A 16,489-nucleotide genomic window follows, 5' to 3' on the forward strand; every position below is an offset into this window, starting at 1 on the left:
TTTGGTTGCCACAAATTGTCCCTGTTGATGGTGGTCGAATAGCCTCCTTTAGTATTTCTTGTAGTGCAGGTCGTGTATTAGAAAATTCCCTCAGCTTCTGTATGTCTGGAAAGGTCTTTATTCCTCCTTCATATCTAAAGGATATCTTTGCTGGATATATTATTCTTGGCTCATGATTTCTCTCTTTCAATAGTTTGAATATTTGGTTCCACTCCTCCTGGCTTGTAGAGTTTCTGCTGAAAAATCTGATGATAATCTAATGGGCTTTCCTTTGTAAGTTACCGCCTTCTTTTCCCTGGCTGCCTTGAGGATTCTTTCTTTGTCGTTGATTTTAGACAGCTTCAATACAATGTGCCTTGGAGAAGGCCTGTTGGGATTGAGGTAACTAGGTGTTCTATTTGCTTCTTGGATTCGAGGGTCCAGTTCTGTCCACAAATTTGGGAAGTTCTCATCGACAATTTGTTTGAATATATTCTCTGTTCCTTCTCTCTTTCTTCTCCTTCTGGTATGCCCATTATTCTTATATTGCTCTTTCTGATGGAGTCAGAAAGTTCTTGTAGAGTTCTTTCATTTCTTTTAAGTCTCAAGTCTCTTTCTTCTTCTATCTGTGTCATTTCCAGGTTTCTATCTTCGATGTCACTGATTCTTTCCTCCATCTGGTCAACTCTACTACCTAAGCTGGTTATTTCATTCTTAATTTCTTCTATTGAGTTCTTAATCTCCAGAAATTCTATTTGGTTCTTTTTAAGATTTCAATCTCTTTGGTAAAATGCTCATGCTGTTCTTTGATTGAGTTTCTGAGTTCATTTAACTGCCTATCTGTGTTTTCTTGTATCTCGTTGAGTTTTTTCAGAACTGCAATCTTGAATTCTCTGTCATTTAAGTCACATATTTCTGTATCTTTAAGTCCCTTCTCTGGAGATTTTTCACTTTCTTTCTGAGCTATCTTGTTGCCTTGGTTATTCATGGCGATTACTGGTTTACTATTTCTCTTCCTAGACATCTACAGGAGTGACTTCTGCAACAGGTTGATAAGCGGTCTTTCTTTTGTTTGCCAGTACTTGTTGGTAGAATGTTTTATTATTTCTCCAACTGCAACTTATTTTTCTTCTCCCACACGGTAGTGCTGTTTTCTCTGCACTATTCCAACTTCTCACACAATGGGGGGATTCCCTGGGAGACGGGCTTCTCCTCTGTTAATAGTTTGTCTAGGTCACAGGGCGCAGTGTCCCAGGGGGGTATGCGGAGAGCTTTTGATGTTCCAAAGCTCTTCCAGCTCCTGATTCAGAGCCCGTATGTTTCAGCAGTTCTGTTTACTCCTGCAGGGATCCGCCCAGATAGGTGGGGTCAGGGGCGGGGTGAGTTGTGAGAGGTGGCCCAGAGCAATGGCGGCGACCACCACCACAGCCAGTCCTGCTTCCACAGCTCTCTCCCCTTTGCTGGAACTAGTTGGGCTGTGAATTTGTGTCTGCGGTACACAGTTCTCAAAATAGCAAATTTTCTGTTGTTTTGATCTGACACTGCTACTGTTTCACTTCTAGCACCGGGCGGGTGGGGGCGGGGCGACCCCTGGGAGGGGAGGGAGGGCGCGGCTAGTCTCAGTGCCTAAGGCTCCGTTCTCTGCTCGGCAGTGAGGGCTTAAACCACCGTTTTCAGCCTTTTTCCCTCAGTCTTTTCTCCGAGGTCTCTGCCGTGAGCGTTGGGTTCAGCCGTGCTATATGCTGTCCCCTCAGCCCTGTGGAGCCTTGGCGGAGCCCTAGCAGTCCGAGTTCTTCCCTCTCCTGCAGCTGCGGTAGTTTCGGGAAGCAGCGAGCTCGGCGCACTGAGCGAGGTCTGCGTCCTGCGCCCGCGCGGCTCTGTCTCCGCTCACTTCTCCCTTTCCTCCTCCCTCCACTCGCGCGAATCTCCCACCTGTAGGTGATTTCAGTCGGTAGTGGGCCTCTTCGTCTTGCCTGTCTGCTGTGCAGGGAGTCCTTTGTGGAGTTTTTGTTGTTCGATTCTTTGTAAATTCTAGGGGAGCTTTACAGAGGCTCACCTCACTCCGCCATTTTTCCGGAAGTCCTTTTTTTTTCTTTTTTTGTCCAATTTTTATGAAAACTCTTTTTCCATTTCTAATTTCTGTCTTTGTCTTTCAATCTGCAGTGAGTCTTTTGTAGGCAGCATATGTAAGGGTTTTGTTTTATTATCCATTTAGCCACCCTATCTTTTGATTGGAGAATTTAGTTAATTTACATTGAAAGTAATTGTTGATAGATATGTAGCTATTGTCATTTTATTATTCATAATTTTGATCTTTTTTTTTTTTTTTTTTTTCCATCTTAAAGAAGTCCCTCTAACATTCCTTGTATTATCGGTTTGGTGGTGATGAACTCCTTTAGCTTTTTCTTGTCTGGGAAGCTTTTTACCTGACCTTCAATTTTAAATGATAGACTTGCTGAGTAGAGTAATCTTGGTTGTAGGTCCTTACTTTTCATCACATTGAATACTTCATGCCAATCCCTTCTGTCCCGCAAAGTTTCTGTTGAGAAATCAACTGACAGTCTTATGGAATCTCCCTTATAAGTTACTAGTTGCTGCTTTTAGGATTCTCTCCTTGTCTTTAATCTTTGCTATTTTAATTATAGTGTGTCTTGGTGTGGGCCTGTTTGGGTTCATTCTGTTTGGGACTCTCTGTGCTTTCTGAACTTGTATGTCTATTTCCTTCGCCAAGTTGGGAAAGTTTTCAGTCATTATTTCTTCAAATAGGTTCTCAATCCCTTGCTTTCTCTCCTTCTGGTACCCCTATAATGCGAGTGTTACACTTGATGTTGTCCCTTAAGCAATCCCCTAAGAGGTCTCTTAAACTATCCTTATTTTTTTGGATTCTTTTTTCTTTTTGCTATTCCAATTGGGTGTTTTCTGTTACCTTGTTTTCCAAATCACTGATTTGATCCTCTGTTTCATCTGGTCTGCTGGTGATTCCTTCTAGTGCATTCTTTATTTCAGTTACTGTATTTTTCACTTCTGACTGGTTCTTTTTTATGGTTTCTATGTCCCTTTTTACACTTGCTATGTCTTCATTAAAGTTCTCACTGAGTTCCTTAAGCATCCTTATAACCATTGTTTTGAACTCAGTCTCTGGTAGGTTCCTTGCCTCTATTTCATTTAGTTCTTTTTATGGATTTTCCTCCTGTTCTTTCATTTGGAATACATTTGTTTGTTCCCTCATTTTAGCTGTCTCTCTGTGTTTGTTTCTATGTATTAGGTAGGGCTGCTATGTCTTGCCCAGATAGCCTTTTTTAGTAGGTGTTCTGTGGGGCTCAGTGGCACAATCTCCCTGGTCACCTGCTCTGGGTGCTCCAGGAGTGTCCCTTGTGTGGGTTGTGTGTACTCTCCTCTTATAGTTGAGTATTGATTGCTGTTGGCACATCAGTGGATGGGATTGACCATTAGGCTGACTGGCTATGGGGTTTGGCCACATCCACAGCTTATGGGCTGCCATGCAGGGGCTTATGCCACTGAGTGGGATTCGCCTCTATGGGCTCTGGTGCCTGTTGAGACCACCCTTTGTGTGTGCTGTTTGTGGGGTAATTGGAGGGTGTTCTGCTGTGGTCTGAAGCCAACCTCTAAGTATGTTGGTTCTGGGGCCTCTTGGGAGGGACTCTGGTGCCAGGTCACTCACTGCCTGTGACTGTTCGGGGGCAACCTGGCAGGAGCCACAAAGCATCTGTGGTTGTTCGCTGCCTGTGCTAAACCTGGAGGCGTGTGAGAGAGGCCACGCTACATACTGAGGATGTCTGCCACCAGTACTGGGTCTGGAGTATCTCCACAAAAAGTCAGGACACTCCATGGCCTGCTGCCACTTCCGAGCTCCCTTAAGGTTCAGCCACTGATAAAGCCTCATGAGGTATGGAGTTGGGTGTGGCGGGAGTCACTTGAGTGGGAAGAGTTTTGGTCACCAGTTTAATGTCAACTTTGGTTTGGTGCCAGGGCTGAGCCTGGAGCAACTCAGCAAAAGTCTTAGAGCACAGCAAGGCCAGTTGCCACCGGCCAAGTGCCTGCCAGGCCCCAATAGTTTTCCAAGAAAGAGTGCAATGCAGGTGGGGCTGGCTGCTGTCAGAGAAAGTCCCTCAGGCGTTGGGGGAGTTAGGTTGGGTGGTGTCATGCGGGGACTCTGGTCCTGCTCCCTGCACAAGAACGCAGGATATGGTGAGGCCAAAAAAGGAACACCCACGGAGCCATCGATAGGGGGTTCATACCATTATATTCTCAAGGGTGCCTGGTTGAGACACAAAAGCAAACATCTGCCAGTATCCCAACGAGGGGCCTTCCTGCACCCCAGTCTTGCTGGCGGCCAGGCTAGACACAGGAAGTAGGATCCACGTGATCCGCAATCCGCCATCTGCGCTTGCTGACCCCACTTGCTAGCCGCAATCCACTGTCCACTTCTCTGCCAACCAACCGACCCCCTTGCCAGTGTAGCCACAGCAGTTATATTGGGGGCCAATGGCCACCTGGTTACAGCTGATGGCCATCTACTACCCAAGCCAGCACCTTTCCAGGTGAGGTCAAAAGCCTGGAAACTGCTCTCTGGGACTCTGTCCCATAGGTGGAGTCCCAGTGAGTCAGCAGGGCAGTGCAGCAGAGTTCACCAGGCCAATCAGATTCGGATTCTGCTATGGTGGGGGTGGGCTCACCACAGGAAAGATGCCGCCCACCTGCTGGCTGTCTGGGAGAAGTACCTCACACAGGGAAAATGCTGACTGTCCTCCAGTCCTCCTGAATCCACACACCTCAATTTGCTCCCCTATATGTCTCTGACGCCTCCTGAATCACTGTCTCTCCTCTAGAGCCCAAGGTGAGTGCCTGCGAGCAGGTGAATCTGTGTATGGGCCATTTAAGAGGACATCTGAATTTCCCACAGCCTTCTGTCCCACCTGAACAATTAGAAACCCCACTGTTTTTCATAGGCAGATGTGGGGGCTCCTGTTCCTGGCATCAGTACTCTGGGCTGGGGAGCCTGGTGTTGGAGGCCAGGGTCCCTCGCTCCTTTGGGGGGAACCAATGTGGCCGAGATATTTCTCCTGATTCTCAATAGCCATAGTGAGGTTTGGGGCTTGTTCCACATCTCTGCCCTTCCTACCAGTGTCGACGTGGCTTCTTTATATTTTTAGTCATAGGACTTCTGTTTGGCTAGACTTCAGATGGTTCTATAATTTAGGTGTAATTTTGATGTGTTCACAGAAGGACACAGACACAGTTGTATGTACTCTACCATCTTGGATCTCCTAACTTTTCTCATTCCATTGGAAGATCAAACAGGTTATGGGGACAGAGACAGGAGTGCAGTTTCCAGGCTCTCGGCCTCACGTGGAAAGGTGCTGGCTCAGGTAGTAAATGGCCATCAACTGTGATTGGATGGCCATCAGCTGTAACCAGTGAGCCGTTGGCCACTAATATAACTGCCGTGGCTACGCTAGCAGAATATGGGGGGCTAGCAAGAAGATGGTGGCTGGCAAGTGCGGGCTGCAGTTAGCAAGGGGTTGATTGGTTGGCAGAGAAGTGGATGGCAGGTTGAGGATCGTGTGGCTCCTGCTTCCTGTGTGTCCAACCCAGCCGCCAGTGAGAATATAGTGGTATGACTCCCCTATCTATGTTTCCGTGGGTGTTCCTTTTTTGGCCTCACCATATCCTGTGTTCTTATGTGGGGAGCGGGACCAGAGACCCCGCATGACACAGGTAAACAGGATGTAAGCGGGGATTTGTCCTATTTCATGCTGATCGGGAGTTGTTTGGAGCTCATTACCATAGCTAGAGATGATACGACTTCAGAAAAACAGCCTCACTCATCAGTAAATAGGACTTCTCCAATTTGCTCAAATTTCACCTAGCAGTTGTGATTGGCAGCAGGACTGCCAGGACGTGGGAAAACAAGAATGAAACAGGACAACAAAGTCATGCAGAAACGTTTGGAAGGAAGCTGCTCTTACAGTTCTAAGGAAGGCCCTACGCCCTTAAGAGCCCTTGGTTATCCTCCCTCAAAAATGGAATCCCAAGGTTTGGAGGTTTACATTATGTTTTAGAACATGGCCTTTTAAGTCACACTGTCCTGGTTTTGCATGTTGGCACTTAAGCTACCAGCTTGATAGCTTGTGAGCAATCTGAACCTCAGTTCCCTCACACTAGTACATACCTCCTAAGATACAAATGAATTCATGCATGAAGCATTTATTGTAATGCCTGGCACACAGTGAACACCCAATAAACGGAGCTATTCTTCTAGATACAAGTTGAACCAGAGAACCGGTGCCCCAGGACAGAAGAGCAATTAGCATTTCTGGATGATCCTTTAGTGTCTAAATTGAAACGATCTTTCATCTGGCTGGTAACGGGTGATCTGTCCTGGGGGTTATATCTTGTTTAGTGTAGAAATGAGATTCCACTTAGAGGGTAATGTTGAGAGGAGAAACAAGACTATCTTGTCTGTGGGCTGCTAGTAAGTAGGAAAGGCAAGAACTTACAACTCCTCAGGAGTGTGGGGACCTGTTGCTCACTCTAAGCTTTGCAGGTGATTGGCTGACTGGTCAATAAATAATCTAACTTCCTGAATGCTGCCTCTCCTCCCTTCACCCTCCCATCCCTGACGCTGAAGAGACTTGACCCTCACATTTATATGCATTCTTGGCCCTCCCTCCCCTGTGGATCTGGGAATTTAAGGAACCCTAAGTCAGCACTCGATGGCTTGGCAGCAAGCCTGTAGACACTGCTGGCCCTACCCAGGCCCTCCACTGCAGGCTTAGGAGGAGGGTGTCTGTGTTGTTCCTGAAACCAAACCTCCTCTGCCCCAGCTCTAGTCACTTGGTCTCTCATCCCTTTGTACCCGAGCTCCCTCTTGTCTGACCCTCTGTTTCACACTGATTGGTTTCTCCTTCTCGAATCCTTCCTTTGCTGGTTCCAAACTCCCAGTGTGTGTGTGCTCCTGTCTACTAGTTCCTCTCCCCTCCAGCCCAGCTTCCACCCAACCCATTTGCTGGCTGGAGTTCCCAGGTGAGGATAATTTCCAGATGAAACAATCTGGGACCAGGGTCCTAGGTTGTTAGTGGCGATCCCTGGACCAGTTGTCCTCTCTACTTGAGCTTTTCCTGTGTCTTCAGGAAGGGGGACGAGATACACATCCCCCTGTTTGAGACCGTCAAGGCCAGTGTGTGCTGAAGGATTGATGGCTTTTTCCCAAAGGAATCTCCAGCAGAAATGTCCGGTATCCCCAGTCTGGGGAGAAACACACATCCTGGTACAGCGGCTCGAGGGTTGAGTGTGCTGCTAGGTCGGGGGCAGCTGCTCAGTGTACTGTTGTCTGAAGCTAGTTAGTTGTGCTCCTGAGTCTGAGGGCCGTGCTGGTATCAGACCCCCACTGCCTGAGCCTCACGCCACTAAAGGGCTTGCCTGTGAGACAGTGAGGCCTCACCCTGCTCCTGATCTATGCCTGACTGGGGCACAAAATACACCGTGACTCATGTTCTCCACTGAGTAATAATCGTCACAACAACTGAGGTTGACTGAGCGGTGTCTAGCACTATTCTAAGTTTTCACATGAATTATCTGATTTAATCCCTGACCCTGTGATATATGTATGCTAGGCATCGCCATGTGAGCATTAGAAAACTGAGGCATAGAGAAGGCAAAAACCTTACCCAAGGGTATTTCAGCCAATAAATAGTACATAGGACCTGAATTCATAATCACCATTAGTCTCAAGGACCTGCTGTTTGGCTAAAATAAGTGAAAGAATGAAAAGGAAAGCAAGGGAAAGGGAAGAGAAAGGAAGGAATAGGAGGGGAGAGGAGAGATGGGGAGGGGAGGCGGAGGAAGAGAGCAAAGAAGGGACAAAAGGACATTGGAAAGAAGAACCTGGCTAGTTAGCAAGGCAAAATGAAAAATAGAATGCAGAGAGACTGCTCAGGAAAATATTAAGTTTAAATTCTGAAGAACAAAGGTTAGTTTTCTTAACCTGCTTTTATGGGTCAGCTGGAGATGGAATGCTTACTGTTGCCAAGAAGTTCAGAGCCAAGTTTGAAACTTGATCACAGCAACTGTGGTTAACCAGTATTGATGAAATATTTGTTATCTTTGATCCTGATTTCTACTTATGTTTATATTTTCCTGGCTCATGTGTGTGTCTTTTCTTGCAAGCTACCTTGAATCCTTTATGGAAAGAGGATAAGGATAAATAAATGAGTTAAAGTATACCCAAAGCTCCAAAGAACAAATGACTCCTATATTTCTTGGGCAGTGGGACAGTTTCAGTTTCTCTTCAGGAGACAATGAAACTATTTATTAATTCCTTACACCAGTCTCTCTAAGCTTGAGTTGTCAGAGAGTTGACTTCTCTTTGTTTATCTTGAAATATTTCAACATGGAAAAATGCACGTAGTATAGTATCTCAAATAAATACCCTGTATGCACCACCAAGCATAACAGATATTAATATTTTCCACATTTGCTTCAGATTTTAAAAATAAAACATAAATAGAGATGGAGCCCTTGTGCACCTCTTTCCCTCCCTAAAGGTAACCACGACCCCAAATTCGATACTTATTATTCATTCATGTTTTCATACCATTCCTATTTATGCATACATGCGTAGGGAGTTTATTGAATTGAGTTTTTATATTTTCAAGTTTTATATAAATGGTATCATGCAATATGTATTTTTCTGCATCGTTTTTTTTCACTCAATATTCTGTTGCTGAGTAGCTCTACTCAGAAACATAATTTTTAAAAAATTTATTGGGGTGACAATTGTTAGTAAAATGACATAGATTTCAGGTGAACAATTCTGTATGACATCATCTATAAATCCCATTGTGTGTTCATCACCTAGAGTCAGTTCTTCCATCACCATATATTTGATCCCATTGACCCTCATCTCCCTCCCCCCACCCCCTTACCCTCTGATAACCACTAAACTATTGTCTGTGTCTATGAGTTTTTGCAGAAACATAATTTATGGGAGAAACTTTTTTTTTAACTACTGTTTGATATTCTGTTGTACGGGTGATGCACAGTTTATATATACATTTTCCTGTGGTGACTTCTTGTTTATAACTTTACAGACAATACCACTTTGAATAGACAGTAGCTGTTTGCATATAAGTTCTGGGAGGTACACAATGAGTGGGGGAATTTCTGGGTCACATGCATACGTTCAACTGTATTAAATAGTGTCAACTTATACGAGTTTACACTCCCACAAGCCGAGACTATGAGTTCCAGTGGTTCCACATACTCACTGACAATTCGATTTTCATCTTTGCAGTTGGATGTGTTAATATGAAGTGTATGTGTTTGTGTTGTGTCTCTGTGTGTACTTGAGTGTGTAGCTTTTGTGCAGAGATTGCTCAAGGGCTTTTTTTAAAGATGAAATTTATATGCAGTGAAACGCACGTATGTGTATATTTTGATTAATTTTGAAAACATAATATCCCAATTAAGATATAAAATACTTTAATCACTTCAGAAAAGGTCTTCTAGTCAATTCTGATCCCTCCCTTAAAAGCAACTATTTTTCTAATTTCTTTCACCATTGATTAATTTTGTCTATTCTAGAGCTTCCAATAAATGAAAGAATACAATATGTACTCTTTTGTGTTGGGCTTCTTTTACCCGATATAATGTTTTTGAGACTCACCCATATTGTTGCATGTATTAGTAACTGATTATTTTTTATTGCATAATATGAAGGTACCACAACTTATTTATTGAGTCCAGTGGGTTGTTTCTAACTTGGGGCTATTATGAAGAGACATTTTTATACAAGTCTCTTTGTGTAGTGCAACTGCTGGGTCACAGATCAGTTTTGAGTTTAAGTACGTAAGGAGCTGCCATGCATTTTGTCAAAGTGATTGTTTAATTTTGCACTCCCTCAGGCAATGTATAGAGAATTCCAACTGCTCCACAAATGTGCCAACATTGGAGTGAGCCTTTTTTTTTTTTTAACTTTAAGTTTTTTTATTGGGGAATATTGGGGAACAATGTGTTTTTCCGGGGCCCATCAGCTCCAAGTCGTTGTCCTTCAATGTAGTTGTGGAGGTGCAGCTAAGCTCCAAGTCCAGTCGCCATTTTCAACTTTCAGTTGTAGGGGGCACAGCCCACCATCCCATGCAGGAATTGAACCAGCAACCTTGTTGAGAGTTAGCACTCTAACCAACTGAGCCATACGGACTGAGCCATCCGGCCGCCCCTCCAGAAGCTCAGCAGCAGCTCGTCGTCATCAATCTAGTTTTGGAGGGCACAGCTCCCTGGCCCATGTGGGAATCGAACCCGCAACTCTGTTGTTCAGAGCTCGCCCTTTAACCAACTGAGCCATCTGGCCACCCCGTGTGAGCCTTTTTTATTTTCAAATATTCCAGTATGGCTTTTTCAGCTATCTCATTGTCACTTTAATTTTATTTTCCCTGATGTCTAATGATGTTGATCACATTTTCAGGTGCTTTTTGATCACTTTTCTATCTTCTTTTCTGAATTATAATAAATGGTCAGGTCTGTTGACTATTTCATGTAACTTGAATTGCTTGTCTTTTTATTATTGATTTATAGTTCTTTATATGTTCTGGATATAATACTTTTGTCTTGAATTATGATAAAGTTCAATTCATCAATTTTTCTTTTATGGCAAGTGCTTTTTAATGTCCTCATTACAATGGTTTATCTGCCCCAAGTTTGCAAAGATATTTTTCTTCTAGAAGCTTTATAGTTTTAGCAATTGCATTCAGAGCTCTGATCCTTCTTGAATTAATTGTTGTGAATGCTGTGAAGTAAGGGTTAAACTTGACTTTCTTTTCCTGGAAACCTAGTTGTTCCAGCACAATTTGGTGCAAAGATTTCCTTTCCCCTATTGAATAGCCTTGGTAACTTTTTTGAAAATCAGTTGACCCATATATGTGTGGGTCTGTTTCTAGACTTAGTGTTCTGTTTCATTTTTCTAGTTTTACATGAATACCACACTGTCATGTTCGCTGTAGCTCTACGGTAAGTCTTGAAATCAGGTCATATAACACCTTCAATGCAGTCTTCATTTCAAATATTGTAGTGTTTATTTCTGACTGGTTCCTTTTTATGTTTCCTATCTCCATTTTTATGTTTTCTAGCGCTTTGTTGAAGTTCTCCCTGAGATCACTGAGCATCCTTATAACCAGTGTTTGGATCTCTGCATCTGGTAGATTGCTTGTCTCCATTTTGTTTAGTTCTTTTTTTGGAGCTTTGTTCTGTTCTTTTATTTTGGACATGTTTCTTTGTCTCCCCATTTTGGCTGCATCCCTGTGTTTGTTTCTATGTATTAGGTAGGGCTGCATTACCTCTGGTTCTTAGTAGAGTGGTCTTATGTAATAGGTGTCCTGTGGGACCCAGTGGCACAGGCTCCCTGGTCACCTGAGCTGGGTGCTGCTGGTGTGTCCCTAGTGTGGGTTGTGTGTGCCCTGCTGTTGTAGCTTGATTGCTGTTTGCATGTCAATAGGAGGGATTGACCCTCAGGCTGACAGGTTATGAGGACTGGCTGTGACTACAGTGGAGGAGCTGTTCTGCAGGGGCTCTTTAGGGGCACTGTGGTGCTGGCCTAGTCTGCCCTTTGGGTGTGTCATCCTTGGAGGTGGCCGGGTGATGCTCCAGCCTAATCTGAAGCTAGCCACTGGGCCTGCCAGCCCTGGGACCTCCTGGGAGGGACCCTGCTGCAGGCCAAGTTCAGCCACAGTCTGTGTCCTGCACAAGGCCACCTAGCATGAGCCACAAAGCAATCCAGAGATGGCTGATGCCTGTGCTGTGCTTGGAGGTACCTTGAGAGGCCAAGCCACTACCTGAGGCTGGCTGTCCCTAGTGTCGGGCTTAGGGCTGCTCATCCAAAGGTATGGAACATGCTGAAGCCAGATGCTGCTTGTTTTGGTTTTGTGAACCTTTGAGAGATTTTAGGAAAGTCCACAGCATAAGCCAAGTCAGGTTGTTTATACAGAAAGGGCACTGAAAGCAGCTTGCATGTGCCCGAAAGTTGTGTGGGGCACAGTCTCAGGGAATCACTAGGGCTTAGCAGACAATAGGTGATAGCCAGTTTGATGGAGACTTAAATATGGCAGCTGCTTGCATCTGCATGCAGGGAGGGGGAGGACTCAGCAAAGAAACAGTGGCTTCTGCCTCCATCTGGGAGAAAACTGCCCCTCTAGCCCTCACCCTGCAGCCAGACAATTCAGTTCCTCCCTGTGTGTCCTGGGTGCCTTTTGAGCTGCTGCCCCAGCACCAGAGCTCAGAGCAAGTGAATCTGTCAGCGGGTAAGTTTGTGCACATGAGTCCTTTAAGAAGAGCTCCTGGAAGTGCAGCTGCCTTCTGGCTCAGCTACAATCTCTGCTGGTTTTCACAGTCAGAACTTATGGGGACTTCTCTCCCCGGCACTGAAACCCTGGGCTCCCTCACGCCTCAGGGGGGCACCTCCGCTGCCAAGATATCCCTCCTGATTTTCAATGGTCAAATGCAGTCGGGAACCAGCCCGTTCTGTGTCTCTGATCCTCCTACTAGTTCTGAGTTGACTCTGCTGTCGTCCATAACTGTAGGGCTTTGCTTCAGCTAGACTTCAGGCAATTCTCAGCAATGGTTGCTCTGTGGTTTAGTTGTAATTGATGTGGTTCTGAGAGGAGGTGAGCACAGCATTTACCTACTCCACTATCTTGACCAGTTTAATTGTGTTTATGTTTATTAGAGATATTGGTCTGTAATATTTTTGGTTGTTGTTGCATCTTTTTGAGGTTTTGGTGTCATGGCTAAGTCACACAGCATCACTTTCACATCCGAGATAACATGGATCCAGTTCTCAATGGATAGAGTATCAAAGTCACAGTGTCAGAAGAGCATGTGGAGTGGGAAATAATGTTGCAGCCATTTTGAAAACTACAATTTGCCACACAAATCATGCTATTTTTGTTGTTGTTGTTGTTGTTCCTAAGGCCTTGGACATTTTGCAATATTTCCTTCTACTTTTTCACCTGACTAAACTATATTCAGCCTCCTCTGGGTGAGGTGTCCCTATTAATGTACACACAGGACCCTGTATTTCTTTGATAGAATTTACTTGTAATTTACCTGCCTGTCTCCTCCATCAGTCTGTAGGTTCCCTGACTATATCTGAATTCGTGTCTTCATTGCTGTATCTCCCACATATTTAGCAAACTATCTGGATGAATAACAAAGCTTTATCTGGGGAGAGGGTTGTGTAGTAAATCAATTTCATTTAAACAAGATTCTCATTTTAGAGACAGCACTCAACTTCCAACTTAGTATCTTTACATCAACTTTAATATCCTTACATCATGTGGCTCTGACCACTTTGCACTGACACCTCTATGTATTCGAGAGGCAAAGGTCAGACTTTTATTAGCCAGGCAGTAAAGAACATTCTGAGCTGTCTCATGGTGGTCATGCCCAGAAGCCAACTGTTCAGTCTTATAAACATCACCATGTGTACACAGCAGAGCAAGTGGAAAAAGGAAAAATATGTAATTCTGATACTAAGAATTAATAATACTAAGTTAAACCTCGCAGGTACTACAATAGATTCAAAGATGAACTCATTAAACATGATGAAAGTGCCATAAAAAACAAGAATAAAATGTAAGGAATGTATACAAAATGCTGGAAATATATCATCCAAAGTGGAATCTAAAAGGCAGGGTGTTACTATGGATTTTATAATATTTTTAGCTTTCTGGGAATGAAAGCCCCACATAATATATAAATTCTCCTGCTGAACTTTTTATTTGCAGAGACATATTGTGGGGACATATTGCAGAGACTAAAAGCGTGGAACAACTATCCTAAATAAGATGTGAAGCTCATAGTTTCCATCAACTGTAAGGTCAAGTTTAACAGCATATCCAGGCTGAGAATTGATGACAACAGTAAAATACATGGTCTGGGAGGAAGACTTGAAGACGTACATGTACCTGGACCTGTCATAAGCAGGGGGTCATACAGAGTTCAGAATTGGCAAGACACCTTCCAAAATATAAGCCAAGACCGATGGTCATTACTCGGAGAAATATTTCTCAAAAGATGGCATGAGGATGCCCACATCAGAACCATATGTAGGAATCTTACACTTCAGATATCTGTCCACATCCCCGTTCCTTGGACCAAATCTCTGCAGGTGCATCCCGGCGTTTTTAACAGGTTCCCAGGTGATTCCTGTGCAGGCCAAGTTTGGGACCAGTGTTTGGTGGATGCTGAATTTGGAGCCACGCGCCCCTCCACCTACTCCTGCATTTTGGAAAGGAGTCCATTTTAGCTACTCTAATATGAAAAGGTCAACTTGATCAGAACCCAGGTGATATAAGCCCATAACAACAAGAAAAAAATGGCTTTGCAACAAGAAAATAAGAAGAATCCAAAGCAAGTGTTTTGCTACCAGCATTGAAAATGCTGACGTTATGGATTTTCAAATGTCCAAAGCCTTGGCATTTCTCCCCGAGCTGACACTGGAGTAGTAGAACTGGACAGCCATTCCTCCGTGGAGACTCTGTGAAGCACTGGTCGTGTAATCCAGCTGACTATAAAATTTGACTATGGGAAGAGACAGGTAGTAGCCAGTGGCAGAGCATTTTGTAAGGTGATGATGCAGAGACTGAAAGGCTTGAGTGTTTCTAAGACTAGTAATGCTTCTGGCTTCCGCACTGTGGGATAGATTTGTGACAGAGATGGAGATGGTACAAGACAGGACTGCTCAACCATGTGTGGGGCAAGTGACACTTTTGGCTTTCCGCCAATCTCAGCACTGAAGGTAAGAATGCAGAGACACCATGAATTATGGGAAGTTAAATCCAGTAGCTGAACTTACAAAGCCTGTCACTCTAAGATGGCCAGGAAGCTGCTGTGGCCAGATGTGAGGAGCTGATGAGCAGTGCCCAGTACAGCCCAGCAAAACTGAGAATGGGACTAGGCCCTTATCCCCACAAGAGCTTAGTCCTTAATTTAAGTTCAGCTAAAACCATTCAAATCCTGCTAGGTTGTTTGTTTGTTTGTTTTCAGTCATTTAATCTATGGTTTGTATTTATGGTCTAGGAAAGAAACTGTATGAGCTTCTCTTTCTGCTTTTCTCTCTCCTCCTGTCCATTTTTCTAAACTTTACTGTCCCCACATCTCTCCCTGCTTCTCATATTTTGCTGTAAATCCTCTCTAAAAACATCAATCATTTCCTACATCTCTATCTTCTCTCCATCTGTTTTTCTCCCTTTATTTTTTTGTCCCTGTGATCCTTTTCTTATCTTTCCTGCTCCACCCTCTCAGTGCTCTGTCTCACACACACTTCTCATCACACACACACACACACACACACACACACACACACACACATTCCCCTCCCTGTCATTCTATTAATTTCATGTTGTCTTTGTTTTTGTTACTGTTTCTGAGTGTCTCCAATCACTGTCTTTGTACCTCAGTCTTCTGAGCCTTCTGTGACTCTTTTTGAAAATCTCTGTGTTGATCTCAGTCTCTATGAAGTTATTGTCAGGAATACTAGGAAAGTGAGATATTTTGACAAGTAACATCTAAGACCTTATGGCAAGGGGAATAGAGACCCATGTTACATCCAGCTTATCTCTTACTAGACTGTGAATTCCTCAAAGCAGGGACAGTTCTTGGACCACGTTTAGAATGCACATGTTTATTGAACTGGCTATTGGTACTGGAGAGAAAAATCTTAGTAGTGGGTGTAACACCATTTACTATAATAAAAGTAGAGTACAGAAATATAACATCTTTAAATTTGAAAAAAATCATTGGAAACCATGGGGTACTTTTTAAAGTCACAACTTCCAATGCAAATGGCTCAACAGCAGTAGAGGAACTTTTGCCCATGTTTAACATGTGTCCTCCTATGCCCACTCTTCCAACACAATTGTCAAGTAAAAGGAACCAAGACTGCCTGGAGGACAGATGACTCCTTATGTTGGGAAAGGGGAAAAGAAGATCAGAATGAGCCTGGAATAGTGTGTTGTCACCAGAAAGCAAGAAGTTTATGTTAAAAAAAAAAAGTCCCAATAAATTAAAAAAAAAAATGTTAGAGGCAGTATCAAAAGGCCAAAGGGCCCAATTTATGGGTTTCCATTGACCAAGCTGTGATAATTTGAGCACAAAATATTATTGTTATTATGGTTACTTGGAGCAAGTTGAGGCTATGAAAGATCATGGATTCATAATTATTCTCAAAAGAGAAAAGTTAACATAATGAGTAGCAAATATAGCTGTAATACAAAAAATGGATAACTAATTATGGATTTGTTTCTTGTTAATGGATTTCAGCAAATGGCCATTGTTTATATATGGATAATTTGTTTCTCCCACTAAATTACTCTTTTTTAAATATAAAACTACATAAATATACATGAACATATTTGTTTCTGAGGACAAATAAAATTATATAACTGAGTAATAATATAGGAAAAAAAAAGACCCAGCCAGAAAAAACGAAGACTGG

The sequence above is a fragment of the Rhinolophus sinicus genome, linkage group LG03 (assembly GCF_036562045.2).
Source record: "Rhinolophus sinicus isolate RSC01 linkage group LG03, ASM3656204v1, whole genome shotgun sequence".
Classification (NCBI taxonomy): Eukaryota; Metazoa; Chordata; class Mammalia; order Chiroptera; family Rhinolophidae; genus Rhinolophus; species Rhinolophus sinicus.